Consider the following 2,560-nt stretch of genomic DNA (forward strand, 5'->3'; position numbering starts at 1 on the left):
GACCCCCAAAGGGGTCGTGACCCACAGGTTGAGAACTGCGGGTCTAGAGGCATGCTGGTCCCCCACTGCAGGGGCTGAGCTGAGCAGGACACGGACCCTGTGTCCACAGACCCAAAGGTATTTACTCTCTGGCCATTCCCAGGAAACGTTTTTCGTCTGGTTCTTAAACTAAACCGTCAGATATGCGGCTGGCTTCCTGGCTTCCTGGAGTTTTGTCTGCAGAGCTCCTGAGAGCAGGGGAAAATGCATGGAGAGGGGTGGGAAGTAAGGAAAGGCTGACGGATTCAGGCTTCCGCAGCGGCAGTCTGAGCTCCGAGTTCAAGCCAGAGACGAGCGTGTCGGCATCACAGCTCCCCCAACACCACGGTGCTGAACTCTGGACCTTGTGTGCTGGGCGATGACTCCTGTTCTGTGTCCATCTGGGACACAGTGTGCCAGTACAACAGAGTTTGTGTGGGAATGGAAACACTTTAGATAACAGGAGCAAACAGAAGCCCAGGTGGAAACTCACTCACTCCCCCTGAGGGCGAGGAAGAACCCACACCTGGTCCACTGCAAATGCACCCTCGCCCTGCACTGCCTCGCTGCTTCCCACTGTTGAGGTCTGATGCTCCTGGGATGCCAACACTTGGGAAGAAAAAAAGCCTGCAGGGCAAGTTTTCAGGTTTTCTGTTTTTCTTTAGAAGATCCCGGGAAACTGGATGTCGGTGAAGTTGACAGAAAAAGGCTACTTCATATTTTGCCCCTGAAGCACGAGTGGTTGAGTCAGTTCATGATTTCATTCAGCAAGTTGATGATTGAGCATGTCCAGTGGGCACAGGGCTGCCAGGACGCCCTGCCACCCTTCCCGGAGACACAGCCGTCATCCACAGAGAGCATTTAGCACATCAGCTCCATGCTCAGCACTGTTGTCTGAAGAAGGTTCTAGCATTCTAGCATGAGAAGCAAACATGGGCAGAGGGTAACATGGATTATTTGGGAGTGAGTGAGCGAGCCTGTTGGGGTCAGGGACTGCAGTGGCTTCTAACAGGCAGATTTTGTACAACCTAACAATAGAAGCTCTAAACTGCTTGTCGTGATGTCAGAGCTTTTCAGCCTCAAGTAACTGAAAATCCAACCCAAACTGAGCTGGACAGTGAAGGGAACTTAGCGACTTATCCTATAAAAAGTCTGGAGGTGGGGCGGACTTCAGGCTTCATTTTGGCAGCTAAGATGATATGGACAGGAGTTGCGCTTCCTGCTAGTCCCTGGGTCCACAGTCCATTCTTGCCAGGTGTTCCTTGCCAGCACCTCCTAACCCTACAGGCACCCCCCAGTTCAGGCCCAGCAAGAAAGAGCGAGTCTGAGCCTCTGAAAGTGCAGCCCCAAGTCCCAGAATTGCATATGGGGGGTGGGAGTGCAGACAGGTGGGATGTCCTGATTGACAGGAGCAGCCCTGGGTCTGGGGGCAGGTGCATGGCCCTCAGCTGAGTGACACGGACAGTCAGGGCTTAGGAAGGGGGAACATGGGCATGAACGCGACAGAGGCAGCAAGTATCACTGACAGCTGTACTCTTATAAATCAAAGAAAGGGGAAAGCAGGCCACTGTGAATTGCTGAAAATGTAAGGGAACAACAGATGTTGGGGACAGTCAGGAATCCCAGTGGAATTGCATTTAAAAAGCAGGTATACTTTACAGCATACACAACACATTGGCAGATATCCTGTCACGGTGACGCCGTGTCCTGCAAGGGTGTCACTTAATCCACAGAAGGGGCCGTGGGGCCGTGTTCTCTCCAGGTCACCTTCCCTGACTCGGGCTCAAGGTCTGCAGGAGCATTCGCACAAGCACCTCCAACGTTTGATTCCAAGACCCGTGCTGTTTCTTTTATGTATTGGACATTCGTGAACTACTGTCCAGAGGGTGACGTTTTACAGCCCAGCACAGCCAACTTTCCCCACCTGTGAAACACCGCCGCCCTGCCAGTGGGATGCAGGTGAAGCCACTGGGCTGCCAGGAGGTGCACGTCCTGAGAGGCCCACAGGAGGGGTCAGCCACCAGGAATATTAGATTCCTGTCCACCATCTCAGCATCGTGCAGGGGTCTTAAGAACTCAGTAACAAATGCTTAAAAACTTTGGGTGTCACCCAGAACTAAGGGACAGGAGAAAAAAGTGGAGTCAAGGTGATAAAGATGGAGCTTTCTGCCACAGCAAGTGCCACTGAGAAATGGCAGTGCATGCCTTGTGTCTCGAGACTGCCAGCGTCTCCCGAATTAGCCCTTCCTTCATCTCGCTAGCCTCGGTCCCAGCCACAGTCCCGGGTATCCAACTGGCAGGTGGATGGTGACTGTCCTTGGCCATGACCTTGTCCTGTATTTTAGGCAGATTACCTTTCCAAGATAATGCAGAGGAATGTAGCATTAACTTTCTGAAGTAGATGGTCTTTTGATTCAAAATCTTTTTTTTTTTAAAGATTTTTATTAGGGAATCAGGGAAGGGGAACAGACAAGTTGCTGTCCTTTTGTTCTTCAGTCTAGTTGTGGAGGATGTCGCTTCACTGGCCCATGTTGGTATTATG

At 51.8% G+C, this 2,560-nt stretch overlaps 1 protein-coding gene across 1 annotated transcript in view; it reads left to right on the forward strand.

Annotated features, from left to right (window-relative positions):
• Nucleotides 1-2,560, forward strand: part of GLT1D1 (glycosyltransferase 1 domain containing 1) — an 87,180-nt gene that overhangs the window by 27,370 nt on the left and 57,250 nt on the right. The window lies entirely within an intron of this gene.

This window comes from Hipposideros armiger, unplaced genomic scaffold (genome assembly GCF_001890085.2).
Source record: "Hipposideros armiger isolate ML-2016 unplaced genomic scaffold, ASM189008v1 scaffold_1248, whole genome shotgun sequence".
Lineage (NCBI taxonomy): Eukaryota > Metazoa > Chordata > Mammalia > Chiroptera > Hipposideridae > Hipposideros > Hipposideros armiger.